Here is a 21,358-nt window from a genome sequence, read left to right on the forward strand (position 1 = left end):
GGGGGCAAGCCATGCGCATCCTGAGCTCTGACTAAGCATTGGCATTGCTGTGGTCCCCACTGCTCCAGCACTGTGGTCTGCAGACATCCTGGGCCTCCTGGAGTGACTCAGGGAAACTGGAAACAGTGGCCAAGTCTGGACCCAGGGCTTATCGCACTGGTGGCATTGGTCCAAAATAATGAAAAATGTTCCATAGGCTGGGTTCCCTTGAAGTGGAGGCTGAGACAGTTTACTGGGGATCGACAGATGTGAAGGGAAGGGAGGAAAAGCAGAATTGGGCAGAGGGAGACGTGGAACTGTGAGGCCTGAGAAAGGCTCAGCCAACTCCAGGGGAGGTGTGGAGCAAGTAGTGCCTGTCAGCGTGCCTAGTACCCAGGCAAGATGGCGGATGGAACCTTTATGCCCCACTCTTGCTCAGTCACCTGGTAAAGGCTGCCCTGGGGCGAAGTGGCCCTCTGTAGCTGAGAGAACCTGAAGGAGTGGAAGCCTGGGGGCTGGGGGGCTGAGCCTCCATTCTCTCTACCCAGCCCCCCACAGCTGGGCAGTGAGTCTTCCCTCCAAGGGGGTCTAGGCAGTGCATCTCTGTGCCCACCATAGTTTGACAGTTATGGAAGCTATAATTTATCAAGCTCTTACTCCCAACTGTACAATTAGCATCCTTTACAGGTGAGGAAACTGAGGCTCAGAGAGCCCGAGGTCACACAGCTGGGCCAGAAAGTAGGGGAGCTAAACAACTGGACAGGCCAACTCTAGAACATCCACTTTTAACTGCTGATCTTAAGGGGCATAGCTATATGGGGACCAAACAGATACTTTTTCAGAGTGAGTTTTTTTAAATAGAAAAGCTTATGTGTATGTGTATATATATATGTGTGTGTGTGTATAGCTCATATATATATATGAGCTATATTGGGGACCAAACAGATACTTTTACTCATATATATATATATATATGAGCTATATGGGGACCAAGCAGATATTTTTTCAGAGTGAGTTTTTTTAAATAGAAAAGCTTATGTGTATGTGTATATATATGTGTGTGTGTGTATAGCTCATATATATATATGAGCTCATATATATATGATATATATATATATATATAGCTTATATATATATGTACATATATATCATATATATATGGTGGTGATCATAAAGGAGCCCTTTACATTTTTGCCTGGCCACATGCTTCTCACTGTCCCCAGTGGGGATGGAAAAAACTCGGTCTGTCCCCTTCCCCCATCATCAATTAATCCTGCTGAGGGAAAGGACAACCCCTGGGCACAGCCTCCTCTCCAAATCTCCTTATGCCCACTGAGCTGGGACTCAGGAAGCACATTCAGTGAAGAAAAACCCTGCAGTACAGTTCCAAAGATATCAAAGGGGCTAAGGGAAATTGCCTTCCTGAGAGAATTACTCAGTTTTCATGCTTTTGCAGAAAGGCTTTCTGGAGATGAGAGATGCTGGGTGCTGCAGGAGAGCCTGGAGGCTGAAGCACTTTTCTTTGTTCAGGACCTCACCAGGGGAGTGAGGCAGTCTCGCTTCAACTCAGCTTCCTGTGCTGTGCTTCCAGTTGATCTGTGGTAGAGGAATGACTATGATGGTTCTGCAGGTGTGATGTTCTAGGTAAGGTTGGTTTGATTTCATTTGTCTCCCCTCTCACCCACCCACCCACCCTCCCATCCACACATTCACCCATCCACCCACCTATCCATCCATCCATCCATCCATCCACGCATCCATCCACCCATCCACACAAACCCCACCCATCCACTCACCCACCCATCCATCCATCAACTCACCCATCCATCCATCCATCCATCCATCCATCCATCCATCCATCCACTCATCCATCCATCCATCCATCCATCCATCCATCCATCCATCCACTCACCCACCCACTCATTCAACCACTCATCCATCCACCCACTCACCCATCTACCCAAATCCCCATCCATCCATTCACCCACTCACCCATCCATCCACCCACTCACCCATTCATCCATTCCCCCAGTGGCTACTTTGTGAGTCCACTGTGTGCCCGACACTGTTCTAGGCACTGAGGAAACAACAGTGAAAAAGACCTGGTTGTCATGGAAAGCTGGTCCTGGGCCTTCCTGCTCCCTCCTCTCCCGGCTGAGAAGTAAGAACTGTCAGCACTGTAGTAGCTGTCAAGGGTCAGATGGTAAATATTTTAGTCTTGAGGGCCCAAAGGTCTCTACAGTAGTCACTCATCTCTGCCCGCGTAGCTTGAAAGCAGCCACAGACAACATGTGTGTGGCTGTGTTATTTTTTTTATTTATTATTATTAAATATTTTATTTTTAAGCCATATCTACACTCAATGTGGGGCTCAAACTCACAACTCTGAGATCAAGAGTCTTATGCTCCCCCAACTGAGCCAGCCAGGCACCCCATGGCTGTGTTCCATAATAAAATTTTATTTACAAAAACAGGCCAGCTGGGAGTAACCCCTGAAGAAACACAGAACTGGGAAGGACCTCAGAGCCCAGTGGTTTTCAACCATGGCTGCATAGTCAAATCAGTCAGGAAGCTTTATTTTATTTATTTACTTATTTAAAAGGTGACCTGATTTTTTTTTAAGTTTATTTACTTTGAGAGAGAGAGACAGAGACAGAGAATCCCAAGCAGGCTCCATGCTGTCAGTGCAGAGCCTGATGCAGGGTTTGATCTCACAAACTGTGAGATTATGACCTGAGCCAAAGTCAGATGCTTAACTGCCTGAGCCACCCAGGCGCCCCTAGGATCTGATTTTTTGACTCTAGCCAGCCAGCCTCTATCTGTGACCTGAGCTGCCTCTTGGGGCTGGAAGGAGGGCACCTGCTGTCCGTTATTCTTTTCTGTACCAGCTCTCTCCTTCTGACAGGTGGGTTTCCCCAGGTAAGATATAGATGGCCCGATCTATGATCTAAGTTGAAGCTGTGATGTTGAGGGCACCCTGAGGGCCCTCTGGAGGAGTGGATTTTGAGCTCATCCGTTTGGGGAGGCAGCAGAGGGCAGTTGTAAATGCAGGCTTTGGAGGGAAACAGAACTCCATTGGTAGCTGCGTGACTTTGAGCAAGTTATTTAACCCCTCTGAGACTGAGTGTCTCCATTTATAGAATAGGGACCATAATACCTGCCTTGCGAGAGAGAGTGTTGTAAGAATTAGAGGAGGTTATGCGCACAAATGTTTATCGTCATTCCTGGCACCCACCTCGTGCTAATAAACAGAAGCTATTACAGTATTTTTATTTCATCTCGGTATTAGACCCACTTCTGTGCCTTCCACAGCCTTCTGTGTGGTATGCTTAACAAAGTGAGAGGCAGGAACCCAGCTGGAAGACAGAGGGCATTCCAGGCTTGGGGAATGGTCGAGGGAAGGCCCTGAGGTGGGAATGATTGAGTTGTGATGAGATCCAGCTCTGAGGCGACACTCAAATGTCACCGGCCCTGTCTGTCTCTGCCTCTGCCTCCCAGAACCCATGCCTCTCCCCGCTCCTGAGCTCTGGTTCTCTGCAGGTAGAGTTCTTACTGCTATCTGTTGGTTTAGGGAAATGCTCTCGGTGTAAGAGCAGGCATGATGTTTATGTTGGAGGCTAGGACCCTGTGTGGCATACAATAGGCACAGCCAGTCGGGCTGTAAGGAGAGTGACTTTCTGATAACCATGGAAGAGTGACAGGGCAGGCAGGGAGGCCTGTGGCCGGGAGGCTAAGGAGCTTCCATTTGGTGCAATGGGAAATGGGAAGCCGCAGTTGGCTGAGCTGGGACTTGTAAACAGGAGCCTTCCGGGGGTTCCTGGGGGACCCTGTGCTGCCCTGCCCCAAAGGCTGTGTGCTCTGGGAGGACAGGTGCACCAGCCCCAAGCAGGGAGGGGAGTACGTCCCTGCCCATCACTGCCACATCCTTCCAAGCACATGTTGGATGCGGCTGCTCCTCCCAGAGCTTGCAACCCATCGCCTTGGTCACTGCCAAGGCTGGGCCTAAGGCGTCTGAGCCCAAGGTAACCACTCTGCCTGATGGTGCTGGGCACCATGGCCCAGGGAAGGGGTGAGAAGGAGGGGACAGGTGATGGAGGGGCAAGGGCTTCTCTGTGTCCTCACAAGGCTGGCCTCAGTGATAGGAGAGTCAGTGGGCCTAGAAGGGGACCATGTGCAACTGTTTTGGGGTTCAGCCATCCGGGACACGAGGGATAACTGCATCCAGAATTCTGATGTCACCTTTTGTGTCTGGAATAATATAGCATCATCTTGACAAAGTGCTTTACTGTGACTTCTCCCAGGCTTCTCCAGCCTCTCTGGTTACTTTCTCGGGGCTCAGAGGTCTTTTCTCAGGTGGGCCACCTGTGGAAAAGGCGTTGGCTTTTCAGCTGGCACTGATGTACCCTAACCTACCCATGCCTGACCTTCTCCATCAAGATAAAGTGGCAGAAGGGCCCCTGGCCCCTGGCCCTTCTGTGGCTTCCCCTGGGATCGGGGTGTCGTGGGGAGGTGGTCCAGGAAGCACGCGTGTGATCTGCCTCCAGGGGTGCCACTCATCCTCTGCACCTCGAGGTTTGTCCTCCCCCAAGAATCCCCTCCCAGGCTGGTGTCCGCTCCGTCCTCGGTACCCCTCGGGTGGAGAGGCTGCAGAATAATCCATCTGGATAGAGAGCGTGGGATCGATGCGCTGTTTTTAGTTCCGTGGGAGAAGTCACAACAAGGGGTTGTAACTTCTCTGCAATTTCTCTCCTCCATCAGGCATCTGTTGGCATGCTGTGAGGAGGTTCTCATCTGAGCACAGGGCTTGTATCTGGATCCAGCCTCATGGATGTGTCCTGGCCTCATGGCCCCTTCTGCCTCTGCTCTGAATGAGGGGAGCTGTTTAGGCGTCTGTCATCCTTTTCTCCCCACCGCTGCCCCTGCTCTGGCTGACTCACACATGGCCTCCAGCCCTCACTGCCTTGAGTGGCACCTGCCCATGCCTCGGTTATCTCTTCTTTCTTTAAAAAATTTTCTTTTAAAATATTTATGCATGTTTGAGAGAGAGAGAAAGAGACAGAGCATGAGCGGGAGAGGGACAGAGAGAGAGGGAGACACAGAATCGGAAGCAGGCTCCGGGCTCTGAGCTGTCAGCACAGAGCCTGACGCGGGGCTTGAACTCCCAAGCTGTAAGATCATGACCTGAGCTGTGAGATCATGACCCAGGCGCCCCAGGTTACCTTGTATTTCATGCTCCGTCTGAGCCAGTGCTTTCCTTGATGCTTCCCCTGCCCTCCAGCACATCTGGTCAGCTTAGTCACCAGTCTGACCGTGTGCCAGGCGCTGTGCTATGTCCCGGAGATCTAGAAATGAACAGGGACTCCCTCTGCCTGGGGAAGCCGGCTGCCCGGGTGGGAGGAGAGGCTCAGAGACTAACACGGGATGCTTGTGCCAAGGCAGAATGTGCCAGGGGCCTTGGAGTTCACAGAGGGAACCTCTCATCTTCTGTAGGAGACCGATTAGCAGCTCTGGAACTCAGACGGCCAGGGTTTTGCTCCAGACCAGTCAAATATAGAGGGTCTGATATTTGGGGGGAAAATGATTTTAGATTTTGTAAGTAAAAAATGTTGCTTCATTTACCTGATGATAGGACATTCCTTCTATGTGGCAGGATGCCTGATAAGAAGAGCAATGATTTAAAATAGGAAGCTTCCAGATACATATTTAATGATATCTTCCTCCCCACTTCCTCCCTCGCCGTATCGGGGAAAAACCAAGTCGATCTTTGTCCTTGGCGTGGGCGTTACGATTGCCAGTGACAGTTCGGGTAAGAGTGAACCCAGGAACAGGTGCTGCTTGAGCTGAGTCTTGATGGGTGAACGGGACTTTGCCAGCTGGAGGGGTTGGGGAGGTGGAGGGAGTTCTGGGTGAGGGATGGAGGTGTGAAGGTACCCCCCATTTCCAGAAGAATAAACATGGTTTGGTTGGGCAAAGGTTTAAGGGAGAAAGGGCAAGAGATGGTCCTCAAATGGTAGGTGGGGCCAGATCCAGGGGGCTTTAATACTGCCCGAAGGGGGTCATGGTTTCCCACTTTCAGGCCTTTGCTCATCATAGACTATGAGCCCCTCAGAAGCAAGGCTAGGACTGGGGTAAGCAAGTGGTGTGCCCAGGGAGCAACGTGTAAGGAGGCACTCACTCTCAGAGCTGTGCCAGAGCAGGGCTGGCCCCCTGAGGGTGAGCACGTCCTTTGTGCACTCTCGGTGCTTTCCTGGCCTCCCCCTAGACCCAGTGCTGCTCAGGAGAGAGGTCACATTGTGTAAATCTTTGTACCCCGAGGACCTAGGACAGTGCCTGACCATAGTAACAGACTAATAAACGCTTAATTGAATGAATGAATGAGTGGTGTTTTTTGTTTTTGTTTTTTTCTGTCTGGAATGTGTTTGCCCTCCTCATGGCCAGTCAAGGTGTGTCATTTCTTTTGTGGCTTACTTCTTCCCTGCGGCCCCTCCAGATACACCTCCCCTGAGTCCTCAGCTCTTACATTGTGTCAACGTCCCATCTCCCAACCAGATTGTGTGGCTGTACTTGGAAGAAGAGGTAACCACAGTGGGTGCTTACACTGGAGGCTGATCAAATCTCAGAATCTTCCCTGGGCAGGCTCAGTAGTTCTAGAATATCCTGGCCCCTTGGATGGGAAGGACCAGCCACCACTGCCACTGTTGCTGCTGTTGCTGCTGTGTAGGGTCTCCTTCCCCTCTCCTTCCCTCCTCTTTATGGGGCCAGACTCAGAAAAGCTTCTGGAGGTGGTGTCTCCAAACTGCTCCTCCACAGTACTACCCACTTACCCAGCCTGCTTCCTCTGCTCAGCCCCTTTGGACCATGGCCAGCTGATCACTGTTCACGCAGTTACGAAGGCCCCAGAGGTCTTTTGAGACACCCACCCCTCCCTGCCCTTCTGACTGATGGGACTCCTCACCAGGTGCGGAACCCATTGGCTCTTGGCTGAGAAATGAAGTTAAACCTGGACACCGCTGGGATATGGAAACTGGGGGATGATTAATGATACTACTCAGGAAGGGTTGAGACATTTGCATTTCTGTCCAGCAGAGGATCTATTTCAATCAGGAAGTTACTCTTGCTGCCCAAAGAAGCAGAATAGTCCCCTCCCACGCTCACTTACTGCTGAAGGGAGGATGGTCACGCAGCATCGTGTGGGCAGTGAAATCACAGAGCGCCCAGGCGGGAGAGCTGAGCTGCACCGACACGCCCAGAAGGGGGCCACTGCCCCTCATCCATGAGAGCTGGTATCCTGAGAACAATAGCCCTGAGTGCACCGACCTCTGAGGAACGCTGTTGCGAAAGAATCAGTGTTCAGGCGAACGCTGCACAGTTACAGAGAATGGGACAATCTGCAAAAAGCAACAAAGAACGGGAGACCGTGCCAATTTTTTTGTATGGTGGAAACAGCATGGGGGCCCCCAGAGAAGGTCCAATGTCTTCAAAAGACAGAACAGATTCCACTTTAGTCAGGGAAAGAGCTGGAATATCTCGGTAGCCAATCCTGACCATAGGTTTCTTACCAGCTGCTATGGTTGTTAATTACACCTGAGAGGCAGCGTAATATACGGGCAATGAGCACTGCCATCTTCTAGCTGTGCACCCTCAGGCAAGTTTCTTAACCTTGCTGGGACTTAGTTTCCTCATGTATAAAATGGAGATAATTGTTTCTACCCCATAAAATTGTAAAGATTAAATAAGCCCTTAGAAGAGGGCCTGGCACACAGTGGATGCTAAGTATTAGCCAGTGATGATAATAAAAATATTTTCTGCATCATTAATTACGTTGGCCTTTCATTCTAAGCCTGGAAGGGTTCCAACATTTAAAACATCAATTCTTTGTCCTTTTCATGAAGTCCAAGTTCAAGAACATTTCCAGATGTTACGGATACCTGGGCCAGGTGGCCCTTACCTGACGTAGAAAGCCAAGATTCTGGAGCCCAGAAAGGCAGGCCAGGTAAGCAGCACCGCCCCCTTCCTAGATCCCATCCTTTTTAAGGTCCATCCCTATGTGCTTGGGTTCAAGTCATACAGACACAGCGCACCCTGGCCTTTTGGAGCAGGCTGAAGGCAGCCATGGACCCTACCTCACATTCTGAGTGTCTGCTTCTCTTAGCAATGGTGGAGAGCTTTATCTTCCTGGTGGGAGGCACTGGCAAAGTAGAAGGAAGAAAGGTTCAATATTTGGCTGGCATATGTTTGTTTGTTTTTTCCCCATTCCCCTGTGCAGGAGTGGGAAGAGCAGGCCCAGGATGGATTTTCTGTCATCACTGCTCAGGGTCTAGGAGCTGGAGCAGTGTGGTATCCCTACCCGGCCCGGCAGCTGAAGGTGAGAATATAATAAACAGGCAGCTGCTGGAGGGGAGGTGAGAGAAAGGGCAGGTGGGGATGGGGTGCTTTGAACCTGTTCTGGGCTCCCCTGACCCTGGCCTGGGCAGCAGCTCTGTGGAAGCGATCTGGGAGTCCTCATGCACCCAGGCAGGTCTCCCCTCCTGGGTACCTTGCCTTACCATCCTATTTGCCGTATTGTAACTGTTGGTGGAGAGGTGTGCTAGATTGTTGGGGCTGCTGATTGGGTCTGTCCCCAAGGCCTTCCCACTCCCTTCTTCATTGATCAGACTTTCTTGGCCAGGGGAGCAGATGCCCTTGTGTCTCCCAACTCATCCCCTCGGACCACTTCCAATGGTGGTGTTGGACAGTTCAGTTCCACCCCAAGCAACCGCCACCTGGCCTCGAAGTGCTGGAAGCTGGTTCAGCCCTTGCACAGGGCAGCCTGGAAGGGCAGGGGTAGGGTAGGGGCAATCCTTAACCACTGGGGAATAAGGATAGGCGGAGAAGTATTTCAGCCTCCGGTCCTTCAGGGCTCAATCCTGCAGTGTATTCCACATGGCGTCCGGTGCTAAGCAGCCCAATAACTCACCCTTCACTGTGTGTGAGAGAGAGCGGGGCTGTGGTGAAAAGAGGAGAGATGAGCAGGGGCAAGAGAGGGCTGGGGAGAGTCTTGGTGTCCTGAGCCCCTCGTGTGAGCTCCAGGGGTTCCCGTTCCTGTTGCTTTTCCCCAGCGCTGGATCCCCGGAGCCTTCCCAGCAACAGAGACAGCAAATGTCCCGAAGTTGGTGTGAACTGGGATTCTGTTCCTTGCAACTGGGAGAGGCTTAGCTGGTAGCATGCTTCTGCGTCCCCCAGGGGAATAACTCCTTGAGCTCCTGGAGTCTCCGCCTTTGCTTAGATCCTAGGACAGTGCCTAACGGCATCAGGTGCTCGGGAAACTGGGCCCAACGGATGAATGAATGGATGCTAGTGGCCCATCACGTATGCCTTTGCCGCTTTTTCTCCCTGCCGTCAGGTGGCCTATCTACAAGAGCCTGTTTTCCTGTGAAATGGGAGAAGATAATTAACCTTTTGATTGTGTAGAAATTAAGGGTAAAAAATTGACTAGAGGATTCAGATCCCTTGTTTGAAGAGAAAAGGTAGGGCAATGGAAAGGAACTAAGCGTACTTAGTATTTACTTGCACACCAGATTAGATACATTATTTCGTAAAAGTTTTACAACAACCCCACAGAGTGGGTATCATGCCTATCTTAAAACTGTGTAGACTAAGGCATGGGGTAGTCAACACTGCCTGAACTTTTACAAACAGTAATCATTACATCCAGGGTTTGATTGAAGCCATCCTAATAGATGTCTGGGGGTATCTTGCTGTGGTTTTAATTCGTGTTTCTTTTTTTTTTTTTTTTTAACGTTTATTTATTTTTGAGACAGAGAGAGAGACAGCGCATGAACGGGGGAGGAGCAGAGAGAGAGGGAGACACAGAATCGGAAGCAGGCTCCAGGCTCTGAGCCATCAGCCCAGAGCCTGACGCGGGGCTCGAACTCACAGACTGCGAGATCGCGAGATCGTGACCTGAGCTGAAGTCGAACACTTAACCGACTGAGCCACCCAGGCGCCCCTCTTTTTTTTTTTTTCTAATTTAATTTATTTTTGACAGAGAGGGAGAGACAGAGCATGAGTGGGGGAGGGGCAGAGAGAGGGAGACACAGAATCCGAAGTAGGCTCCAGGCTCCCAGCTGTCAGCACAGAGCCCGACGCGGGGCTCGAACTCATGAACCACAAAACCATGAACTGAGCCACCCAGGCGCCCCTTAATTTGCATTTCTTAACGTCAAGGGTCTTTTCATGCACTGATTTGCCCTTTGTATCTCTTGTGTGGTAAATGTTTGTAAATTTTTTTTATCCATTTAAAAAATTGATTGTTTATTGGGTTGGTTTTTATTGGCTTGTTATTGAGTTTTGAGAGTTCTTTTTATATTCTGGATACCAATCCTTTTTTTTTTTTTTTAATGTTTATTTTTGAGAGAGCATGCAAGATTCAGGGTGGGTAATGAGACAGGGGGACAGAGGATCCAAAGCGGGCTCTGCACTGACAGCAGCAAGCCCAACGCGGGGCTCAAACTCACAAACTGTGAGGTCACAACCTGAGCTGAAGTTGGACACTTAACCAACTGAGCCACCCAGGCGCCCCTGGATACCAGTCCTTAAAAAAAAAAATTTAGGGGCGCCTGGGTGGCTCAGTCGGTTAAGCGGCCGACTTCGGCTCAGGTCATGATCTCGCGGTCCGTGAGTTCGAGCCCCGCGTCGGGCTCTGTGCTGACAGCTCAGAGCCTGGAACCTGTTTCGGATTCTGTGTCTTCCTCTCTCTGACACCCCCCCCTACCCCCCGTTCATGCTCTGTCTCTCTCTGTCTCAAAAATAAACATTAAAAAAATTTTTAAAAGAAAAAATTTATTTTTAAGTAATGTCTACACCCAACTTGGGGCTGGAACTCACGACCCCGAGACCAAGAGTCATGTGCTCCACTGACTCAGCCAGCCAGGTACCTCTGGATACCAGTCCTTTATTAGATACGATATATGCTTGGCAGATATTTTCTCTCAGCCCTTTGCTTGCCTCTTCATTTTCACGATAGTGTCTCTTGAATGGCAGAAGGTTTTTATTTTGATATGGTTCAACTGATCAATTTTTTTTCTTTTATGCTTAAGTCTTTTTTGTGCCCTCGATCCAGAATTTGAACCCAGATCTGTGAGCCCCAAAGTCCTTCCTCTTATTACATTTAGGTAGTGCTTCCTCAAAAATCTATCTTTAGACCCGTTCCAGGTGGGTACCACCTGAATCCTTCAAGGAGCTTGCTAAAAATACCGAGTCCTGAGTCCTCACCCTGGGGAATCTGCTTCTGTGGTCCCAGCTTGATTCGGGAATCTGTATATTTAACAATTTCCTGTGACTGGGTGATCAGCTAGATGTGGGATGGGTTTAATGCAGGGCTCTTGGCATCCCTGAGCCTTTAAACTTGTTCATTTCTTGGCTTCCAGCTGGGTCCTGCAAAGTGTTGCTGAAGGTGGCATTTCTTGGTCTGTTTCTTATTGTGCCCTTTCTCCTTCCCCTCCCCCTCCCCCAGCTGCCGAGCACAGTCAACATTCATCAGTCGATCAAGACATGCTTTTGAACTAACCTACCTATCCTCCACCGGTCGGGCGGGGGGGGGGGGGAGGCAGCCCCATCCCACAGCTGGCACTAAGTGGAACCAAGTAGAAACTATAATTACTGAGCTTGGTATGAAGTGCTTGTGTGCACCCCCCTCAAGCTGTGGGCGGCCACTTGAGTTGGTTTCCTCAACCTTCAGCCCAGCCGGAGGGTTCCCCACCTGGAGAGACTGTTATTTTAAAGTACCTCCAAGATTGGCTTATTGGAGTGGAGAAGGACACTTCTGCAAGCGAACAGCTGTGCCAGCCTCCAAATAAAAGAGAACCATATTCACGTGCGGTAGGTGGGACGGAGAAATGGAGTCTGTTTTGGTTTAAGAGCAAAACCAAGTGTCTCGAGCTTTTAGCAGCTTCCTCTGGTATGTGAGATCGTGTGACCTGCTTTCCCTGAGCAGATGGAGTTCTTAGGGGGCAGAAGTGAAGTTCAACTTCAAACCATGGGCACCAAAAAGGGTAGCAGGTCAGGGAACTAAGATCTGTTGAACCCCTACCCTAGCCAGGTCTTTATATTTTATCCGATCCTTTCAATAACTCATAAGGTCGATATTACTATTCATGTTTGACAGACGGGGGAAACTGAGGCCCAGAGAGGTTCTAGACCTGCCGGAAAGTGCTGGATCCAGGACACAGAACATTAGCTAAAGCTGAGCTATGGTAAGAAAGAGGCCTCCACATACAGCTCGAAGGATGTTGATGTTTATTTCTTTCTCATCTAACAGTCCCAGGTCAGTAGGAAAGCCCTGCCCCAGGCAGTCACTCAGGGACCCGGGATCCCACCATCTGTCAATTCACAGGTTCCTACAACTGGAGTTGGCAAACTTTTTCTCTAAAGAGCCAGAGAGGGAGCATTTTAGGCTATGCCAGATGTATGGTCTCTGTCCTTGCCATGCAACTCTGTTGTATCATGAGAGCCGCCATAGACAATATGTAAATGAACGGATGTGGCTGTGTTTCAATAAAACTTTATTTACAAAAACAGTCCACAGACTGGATTTGGCCCAGAGGCCATGGTTTGCTCACAGCTACCCTAGAATAGTGGTTCTCAAAGTGTAGTCCTAGGGAACCAGCAGCATCAGCAGCATCTGAAACCTGTTAGAAATGCAACCTCTTTTTTTTTTAATGTTTATTTATTTTTGAAAGAATAAGAGAGAGAGAGAGAGAGAGAGCACAAACACACGAGTGTGAGGGGCAGAGAGAGAGGAAGAGAGAATCCCAAGCAGGCTCTGTGCTGTTAGTGCAGAGCCCAACATGGGGCTCGAACCCACGAACCAAGAGATCATAACCTGAGCTGAAATCAAGAGTCAGACGCTTAACCGACTGAGACACCCAGGCACCCCCAGAAATGCAACTTCTGAAACCAATCCCCCAGACCTATTGAATTAGAAGCTTTGGGGGGTGGGGGCGCCTGGATGGCTCAGTTGGTTAAGCATCCGACCTCGGCTCAGGTCACGATCTCACGGTTTGTGGGTTCAAGTCCCATATTGGGCTCTGTGCTGACAGCTCCGAGCCTGGAGCCTGCTTCAGATTCTGTGTCTCCCTCTCTCTCTACCCCTCCCCTGCTCATGCTTTCTTGCTCTCTCTCAAAAAATAAAAAAAACATTTAAAAAAAATTACTAAAAGAATAAAAAAGAAACTTTGGAGGTGGATCCCAGGAATCTGTTTTTTTAACAAGCCCTCCAGGTGATTCTCAATGCATGTCGAAGTTTAAGAACCTCTGTTTTAGAGCCCTCTCAGGCCTGCTTCACATGAGCACCACCTAGGGAGCTTTCAAGGCTCTTCAGTGCCCAGGCAATTACACTGGACCCTCTGGGATGGGATGCAGGCACCCGCATTATGAAAGCTCCCTGGCTGCGTCTCAGGTACGGCCGGTGTGGAGAAGTACCGTCCTCGAGCACCGTCACCCTCTGCGCGGTCAGAGATGGTTGGCAACCCGACCTGTGACACAGCTGCCTCTCCGAGGGGCATACCCGGTGCTCCCCGAGGTCTGGGATTTGGTTTCTCCTTTTGTCTTATCTCTCAACCCCTCTACACCCTGGCCCCTTCCTGGGGCCCCTGTCTGGGGCTTCATGATAGGGAGGATCTTGGTTCCAGGCTAACCCTTCTCTGGCAGGAGTGGGGCAGGAAGAGTGGATGACTCAGTGGCAGGTGAGAGGGTGTGGAACGGAAAGAAAGCAGGAGGTAGAGAACCAGGAGAGGGAGGCAGGAGGAGAACTTGGGTACGGAGGCAACTAGCACAGTGGGCTGTCCCTGGAGCTCAGCGAAGGCCAGTTCCCCTCCCTGCCCCTGCTATGCGGTGACAAAGAGCAGTATCCTGGTATCCCCAGGTCTTCCTTTATACACACCTACATGGCACTTACTGTTTGCCTGGAAGCACGCTACGTGCTTTCCGTCAGTTAACTCATTGTATCCCCGCAGCAACCCTCTGGGGTAGGGACTATCATCACTCCCATTTTATAGATGGTGAGACTGAGGCTTTAAGAGGTTGAGGTGATTTACACAAGGTTACATAGGTGGTAAGCAGTAGAGATGGGATTCAACTCAGAGACTCTGGCTCCGGAGCTGAGCTGTTGGCCACCATGCTACCTCTCTTTGTCACAGACATGTGGTATTATTATTCCCATTTCACAGATGGAAGCATTCCCGCAGTAACCTGCTCCAGATTCACAGAGTCAGGAGGCGGTGGAGGCGGGATTTGAACCCAGCTGTCTCCACCAGCAAAGCCCTTGCATTTGCCAGTTTGCCCCACGGCCTGCTTTCGGCTCCCCTCCCGCCTCCCTTCCATCCGTCCATCCATCCGGCATATTTTGGGTTCGCACGTGTGTGGCTGACTCACGGGGGAGCAGGGGAGCCCACCCTCCGGAGTGGGAAGGCAGACTTTATTTCTGTTCAGAGCTGTCTCGGGTTGGCGCTGGGAGAGCTGCCAAACCCAGCTGACACATTTCCCCCCGGCCAAAGCTGCCGAGTGGGTGGGCAGCCCCAGGGGACCCCGGGGGGCTGTGACACCAGCTCCTCAGATGAGTCTCAGCACCCGGGGGAGAGCAGGCATGCCTGCTTCATCTGCCTTAGCTACAATCTCTTTCCCTCAGGGGATTTACTGGTTCCAGTTGCTACACTGTCTTTCTCACTTCCTCTCTGCTCTGGTCCCGAGCCAAAAGAAACCACAAGAAACCATTAGATCCAGGCTCTCCTTTAGGCAACCAAGGTAATCCTGGTTGTTCCCATTTTACAGATTCAGTAAGTGAAGCTACCTGTGGCTCCTAATTGAATTGTCCTCTTTCCGACAGCCCTGTGATTTCCCAAATGTCCCTGATGGTAAGAGTCACCTAGGGGTGCTTGTCAACTACCTAGATCCCGAGTCCTCTGCTCTGGAAATTCCAAAGCAGGAGGTTAGAACTGAGGTCCAGGAGTGTGCCTGTTGACAGGGTGATTCTCTCATCACCAGGGACCCCTGTTGGGCGTGGGGATTCTCCCCCACTTCAGGTGCAAGACCTGGGCCGGCTCTGTCTCAGCTATGCCCAAAATTGTAGTCATTGCCCCCCTGAAACTTGGATGAGTCTTGTGGGTTTAGCTGCTCACTTGGCAACATTTCCCTCCCCGCCCAACTTCAGGAAATCAGGAAGGGGCTCATAGGACGGTGTGGATGGTACCTCTGTCCTCTCTGGCCAGTTCTGCTGTGTCCTCCAGAGGAGGTTTTCGAGGGTCATTGGAGATCTCCCAAGTGTCCTCAGATAGAGGATACCTTATCCCCACCTCAGCCAACCTTCCCGATACCGAGGGATTCCCTACTTGCTAGAGGTCCCTGGTCCATTTGTTTCTGGACTGGGCAGGAAAAGGCAAAAGACATTGGAGGGAGGAGTTTGTTTCAAGGCGTGATGGGTTTAAAATATGAATGGGAATTCTTTGATACTCCATCCTGTAGAGATGGGGCCTGGTTCCCCGTTCCTTGAGTGTGGATGGACTTAGTGACTTCTTTCTAATGCATAGAATAAAGTGGAAAAGGCGATATTCAACTTCTGAAACTAGGTCACAAAAAGGACTGTGCCTGCCTTCTCTTTCTTGGATTACTGTGTGGAGGAAAGCCAGCCGCCAGGTTGTAAGGACGATCAAGAAGGCCAGTGGAGGGTCGCCTGGGTGGCTCAGTCGGTTAAGCGTCTGACTTCGGCTTAAGTCATGATCTCATGACTGGTGAGTTTGACCCCACGTCAGACTCTGTGCTGACAGCCTGGAGCCTGCTTCGAGTTCTGTGTCTCCCTCTCTTTCTAACCCTCCCCCACTTGTACTCTGTCTCCCTCCCTCTCTCTCTCTTGAAAATAAATAATAAACATTAAAAAAAAAAAAAGAAACCCAATGGAGAGATATATCCATTTCCTGTACAGAGTTCCTAAAACCCTTGTAATTTTTTTTTGAGGTAGGGAGGGGGCAGAGAGAGAGGAAGAGAGAGAATCTTAAGCAATCTTCACACCCAGCATGGAGCCTTACTCAGGGCTTGATCTCATGACTATGAGATCGTGACCTGAGCTGAAATCAAGAGTTGAACACTTAATGGAGCCACTCAAGTGCCCCTAACCCTTGTAATTTCTTTTAAAAATCATTTATTTATTTTGAGAGAGAGAGAGAGAGAGAGAGCATGAGTGAGGGAGGGGCAGAGAGAGAAGGAGAGAAAATCCCAAGCAGGCTCTACGCTGTCAGTGCAGAGCCTGATTTAGGGCTTGACCCCACAACTGTGAGATCATGAGCTGAGCTGAAATCAAGGGTTGGTCACTTAACCAACTGAGCCACCCAGGAGCCTCAACCCTTGTAGTTTTTTAGGTGGTAAGAGCACTAGGAGCATCTTTGGTTCTAATATTTGGTCTTCGTCCCTGGTTCCTGACACAGAACTCCTAAATCTCTTGGAATTTCCCGGGTGACAGGACTGTCTTTTGTTTTAATGAAGTGACTCTTGGTAGGGCTCCTGGATGGTTTTAGGATGGGAGCTGGTCATCAGAAAGACTAAACCATGATTTGGAGCTTGCAACTTTCAGCTCTGCCTCCATCCTCTCGGAAGGGAAGAGGAACACATTGACTCGAAGATTGGTCATGCCTATGTGATGGAGACTCCATAAAAATCCCCAAAGCATGGGGTTCAGAGAGCTTCCAGATTGGTGCATACAATCCATGTGCCAGGGGGGTGGTGTACCCCACCTCCATGGGGACAGAAACTCTTGTGCTCCAGATTCTTCTGGACCTCACCCTATATACCTCTGCTTCTACCTGTCCATCTGTATCCTTTATATTATCTTTTATTATATAACAAATGGGTAAACCTAAGTGTTACCCTGAGTTATGTGGGCCATTCTAGCAAATTATTGAACCAAAGAAGGTGATCGTGGGAACACCAATTTATGGCCAGTTGGTCGGAAGTGTAGTGACAACCTGGGACTTACAATTGGCATCTGGAGTGGGGCGGGGGGGGGAGGAGCAGTCTTGTGGGACTGAGCCCTCAACCTGTGGGATCTGAGGCTACCTCCAGGTAGACAGTGTCAGAACTGAGTTAAAGTGTAGGACTCTCACTGGTGTTGGGGAATTGCCTGATGTGTGGAAAATAATTCCCACCCAGGAGTGAAGTGTGTGGTCATGTGAGAGCAAGGGAGAAACTCAGGAGTGTTTTCCATACAGTTGTTTTGAGCTACTAAGTTTCGTGTGATTTTTAAAAACACATCAATAGACAACTGCAGAAAGCTTCTTGCAAGCCCCACCCTCTTCCTGAAGAACCCGGTGGGCTCCTTGGTACTTGTGAGGAGGCGAGCCTCCTCCTGCCATTCAAGACCATCAAATTCTACGGCACCCTCCCCACCAACCTCTCTCCGAGTGGTTTGAGTCTAGGCTTCTCAGGCCTCCTCGGGATGAACCCCCCTCTGTAGACACCCTCACTCCCCTGCGCCCATCTCTCACAGTAGGAGTACCGGAAAGGCAGATGGATGGGGTGTCTGCACAGCTTGAGGGGCAAGGTGTGGGGACAGGCAGATAGGGCAAGCCCCAGGAAGGACAGATGGACAAGCATCCAGCTCTCCCCTTTCCTGAATGGCCACAGGAGGAATGAGGTCGCCGCCCCATGCCTCTCGCAGAGATGCTGAGAGTGTGAATGAGAACAGCTTGTGAGGGGCTCTGACGAAGCGGCCTGGTGAGGAGACCTTTTGTAACCTTCCGGACCTGGCATTGAACCAGAGGACACATCACATGACCCAAGTTACTATGCCCTTTGAGCTTTCTTGGCTCACATCCCAAATGTTCTTACACTCTGCAGGGACTCTTTAATCTGGTGAGGGATATGGATGTGTCTGGGGAGGGCGTGAAGGTTCTGAGATGCAGCGGGTGGGTTAAACCTCACGGGTACATGCCCCTGTACCATTTCCCCCCTAGAATGTCTACAGCTCCTGAAAGGGGACTGGGACCCAGAAAAGGGTCTAACTTGGTACTGGGCTATCCAGACTGGCCCCACATTGATGTTTACTCCCAGCAAATCTGGTTCTGTGTTTAAGGGCTGTCGGCATTCACCCTGAAGAAGTACTGCCCTCTTCACTCTGCAACCCTAATACCCAACCTGCTTCGGGAGGTTTGAGATCAAACCGGCCAAGCAGGTGCACCCTCTGTCCTTCTCTTCCTCCCAGGCAGACCTCGGTTTCCTTGTACCTAAAAGTGGACCAGCCTTATGTTACAGCCACAGCCCAGGCTGCAGGTAATATCCCCAGCAACAGGGAAATCCTCTGCTCCCTGCATATATCTTGCATCTTGGCAGGCCCTTCTCAGGGATTTTGTTTACATTTTAATTTAACTGCATGGGCTTCTGCTCGTATAGGAGTTTTCATATTTCTTGGACCTGAACGCGATTTTCTAACGTGACCTACCAACAGCATTGTTCACCTGCTAATGGCAGTGATCATGGCAAAACGGCTTCTGTCTTGGTCTTATCTACATTCTTCCTCAATCCTTGTAATCCTGAAAGCTGATCTCAGTACGCTCATGAAAACCAAGAGCAGCGAAGAGGGAGGTTTCCGCAAGGGTTGTTTACCTTGTTTCGTTTACCTTGTTTCGTTTTGTCTTGTTTACATTGTAATAAGTTCCTGAAAGTGTCTGTGAAAACCAAATGTACCAAAGTTGGGCCATGGCCTTATGTTATACAAGAGGCAGTGTGCCCTACCAGTTAAGTGCATAGCCATAGATCTCGGTGCCATGGGCATAGACCTGCCGCTTACCATGGCCGAGAGAACTCTCTGCGCTTCAGTTTTCTGAAAACGGGAATGTTTATAGTAACTACCTTGCAGGGTTCTTGTGCAAATTAAGTGAATTAATATATTGAAAGCACTAGAACAGGGTCTCTTATCCATGGTATGAGTTAGCAATTATTGTTGTATGTCCTAGGGTGGGTTCTATACTCAGCTGAAAAAAAAGATTGGTGCCCTAATTATATTTTACCCCTGATGTAATCACTGATGATCGATTCCTTTTTTTAAGAAATTTTTTAAATGTTTATTTATATTAGAGAGAGAGAGAGAGAGAGAGAGACAGGGTGTGAGCAGGGGAGGGGCAGAGAGAGGAAGATACAGAATATGAAGCAGGCTCCAGGCTCTGAGCTGTCAGCACAGAGCCTGATGCAGGACTCGAACTTGTGAACTGTGAGATTGTGACCTGAAGTGGGACGCTGAACTGACTGAGCCACCCAGGTGCCCCTAATCCTTTTTTAAAAGTTTATTTCTTTTTTTTTTTTTTTGGAGAGAGAGAGAGAGAGAGCATGTGCATGTGTGCGTGCACATGTGTGCATGAGAGGGGGAGGGGCAGAGAGAGAGAGAGAGAGAGAGAGAGAGAGAGAGGGAGGGAGAGAATCCCAAGCAGGCTCCACGCTCTCAGCACAAAGCTCGAAGCGGGGCTCCATCTCATGAACCATGAGGTCATGACCTGAGCTGAAATCAAGAGTCCGACGCTTAACTGGCTGAGCCACCCTAGCATCCCACCGACGATCTATTTCTGAGGCTTCGTTTTCTATCTCTCACAAGCGAATCCAGTCGGCCAGCTCCAGACAGATGCACACTCAGCGAAAGCTGAAGGTTTTGCGGCTTTCAGCCACCTGATGACTTTCATTTTAGTTCCAATTGTATCAAGTTTGTGAAAACTCTGTTTGTTACTACTAACACTTGCACTTTTATTCTCCTGTTTTTGCTCATTCTTTGTACCAACGAACACAACAACATATTCAATTACACCAGCACGGCGTATGGCATGGGCCAAATGGAGTGGCAGCGCTTCCAAAAGGGGACTTGTGTCACCTTTTGATATGTCAGTATGTTTGCTGGTGGATGTACAAAAGCAGGAGTTTGGTGAAGGGAAACCAATTTAGGAATGTTGAAGTCCACTATGACGGTGACAATGGTCAGAAGCCAAGGACCATTGAGGCTGGGACATATGGCTGGGTTTGGGTCATGATCTACTTGTTGAAAGGACAGTTGTGACCATGAAGTTGGAGACAGTCATCCTTCGCCTGAAAAGCAGACCCATTCCGAGAGAGCTGGCTATAAAGCGTAAGGCGTATAAATTCGTAAGGCGAATCATGTTTTTGTTTGTTTGTTTAAATTCCATTGTGAAGTTAAGCTGGTCTTCTATAGGAAAATGGACGGCTTTGACGGGTTTGGTGATGGGGCCAGGTCTATGTCATGCTGGGATTGTAGGGTCAGAGAGATTTAAGAATACTTTTAATAATTATCTGTTCCTTCCTGTAGCAGAAGCTTAAATGGAATCGTGAGTTCTGCCATGTACTCTGCTTCAGAAGTTCCGGGGAGCACAGGACACTCGAGGTCGCATCCTCAGTGTGGCCTGGATCCTTCTCCCCTTTTGTTCTCCTGGAGAACGTCTTGCAGTATAGCTGGTAACTCACTAACATCTTCATTTCTTTAGCCCACATTTCTTTGTTTCGTTTTGCGACTGGGGTGAGTGAGACAGCGTTGGAATTCGTCACTCTCCTTACAGTTGGGGTTTATGTAATCTCGGTATTCTCACTTTGGCGGCTAGATCCTGGATGTCGGAGAGGTCACATGTGACTCTGAGCAGTATGTCTGGCGTGGAGGCGTAAGAGAGGCCTGATGCCCACGGAGGATTTCACGTGTTAACAGGATGGCCCTGTATACAGAAGCAACCAAGGGCCCCAGCACGGGGACACCAGCACCGGATAGCACCTCATAAGGACAAAACACTGAATTTCTTCTTTGCCCTCTCGTGGTAAGGCCCTCGACTTTTTAATTCTGGCTAGTGACCAAGCTTCTACAGGTCAGCTTGGCTGCCATTGTCCCTGTATGATTCTGGGTTCTGGAGGTTCTGGAGACAGAGGAGAGCCCGGTCTTGTGGTCCTGGCCAGGTCATGATTTCCTCATTGACCTGTCATCATTACGCTTCCTCAGTCTCTTCGGGCTTCCCCGGCCCAGAGGACCTCACAGTCTCATCCAGTCTTTGGGTTAGGCAGTTACGGGAGCTCATGCCTACCTCCTCTCTGCCGGCCTCGGGTACAGTTGTCATAGTTGACAGAGCAGGATGCCTGTCACAGTCCACTGGTGGGGATGGGCACTCAATATGTGCTGTGCTTCCCTTTGAAAGCACCTTAACTCAAGAATTCTAGAAAACAAGCCATTGCCTACCGTTATCAATCCTAGAAGCTCCTATTTTCGTCAAGTTAATTTACTTCAAAGAAGGTGTGATAAAATTGCTCAGACCCACTCGGAGATCCATTATAAGGGGGTCTGGCATCGAAGAAATTTTTTTATTTTCCTGATTATAAAA

General features: G+C 49.8%; 1 long non-coding RNA gene across 8 annotated transcripts in view; it reads left to right on the plus strand.

Annotated features, from left to right (window-relative positions):
- The first annotated feature begins 6,347 nt into the window (after nt 1-6,347).
- LOC106988848 (uncharacterized) overlaps nt 6,348-21,358 on the plus strand; it is a 57,091-nt gene continuing 42,080 nt past the window's right edge. For 5 of the 8 annotated variants that reach the window (XR_003417764.2, XR_008294082.1, XR_008294080.1 and 2 more), the window contains exons 1-5: nt 6,348-7,971; nt 8,245-8,343; nt 12,124-12,211; nt 20,308-20,453; nt 20,597-20,803. This is a non-coding gene — a long non-coding RNA (uncharacterized LOC106988848). Of the gene's footprint in view, nt 7,972-8,244; nt 8,344-12,123; nt 12,212-18,204; nt 18,273-20,307; nt 20,454-20,596; nt 20,804-21,358 lie in introns of all 8 variants that reach the window. The other 3 variants (XR_003417765.2, XR_008294081.1, XR_003417768.2) reach the window with 3 other exon arrangements.

The sequence above is a fragment of the Acinonyx jubatus genome, chromosome E1 (assembly GCF_027475565.1).
Source record: "Acinonyx jubatus isolate Ajub_Pintada_27869175 chromosome E1, VMU_Ajub_asm_v1.0, whole genome shotgun sequence".
Classification (NCBI taxonomy): domain Eukaryota; kingdom Metazoa; phylum Chordata; class Mammalia; order Carnivora; family Felidae; genus Acinonyx; species Acinonyx jubatus.